Source organism: Sprattus sprattus, assembly GCF_963457725.1.
Source record: "Sprattus sprattus genome assembly, chromosome: 17".
Taxonomy (NCBI): domain Eukaryota; kingdom Metazoa; phylum Chordata; class Actinopteri; order Clupeiformes; family Clupeidae; genus Sprattus; species Sprattus sprattus.
In genome coordinates, this window is record NC_137915.1 from 4,526,439 (window position 1) to 4,527,407 (window position 969).

Genomic DNA, 969 nt, shown 5'->3' on the forward strand with positions numbered 1-969 from the left:
AGTTCTTTTTTATTTAAATGTTTTCTTTTTTTTGTATTGACTGTACTGGCCTACATTCTATTGTTTGTTCTGTGCAAATCATCATCACATTCAGTTGTGTTTGCTCTGATGTAAAGGCTACAGCACTTTTGGGGGAAAAAAAGTAATATTTAAGCTGTATATTTGTGTGTTTTTTTTTTATTTGAGTTAAAACATTATACAGTTACAATAATTTACAACAGGAGAAAGCGTACAGTTACAATAGAAATGAAAAGGCATAATGCTCCTGATAAGGCCTTCATACTAGTGTTTTCCCATTTTATAGTAGTGTTTTCCATTTAGCACATCAGTGTTCAATCAATGCTTAGAATGTCTACTCAAATAATGGTCTGTGTTTGTCATCTGAAGGCAAAATACCCTTTTGAGGTGACATACTAGTGTTTTGAAACCAAAGTAGCCTTTTGCAGGAGATATAAAGGTTTTGCATTTTGTGTGAGTGTTTTTGGGATTTGTGTTTAGAGCTAAGAGAAACGGAGACATGCTTTGAAAAAATTAGTTTTAGGAACTGAGAAAAACTAACATTACCATTAATATACATGCCTGAACACTCAGAAGGGCTAAAAAAGGTGACAAACCAATCCCCTGTAGGAGGGTCTGGGGGTATCCCCCCCTGATTTGTTTGTGATTTTAACATGTAAACTAAGCATTCTGGTGTACTCCAAGAAGAAAACAATGGGGAAAGATAACATTTGCTTCAGGTAAAAAAAATAAACATTTATTAACATATCACACTCATTTAATATAATCTATTAAGGACATACACATGTGCATATTTATGACTGCCGCTGCCACGCCCCCTCCCCCTGCACAGATAATCCGCCTATAGCACTTGTCAGTGTAATTTATTCGCTGAATATGGGTCTATTGGTATTTTTCAAGCAATGCGACTCGGCTTTTCAGACTATTTAGATTGACATATTTGTCTTATTT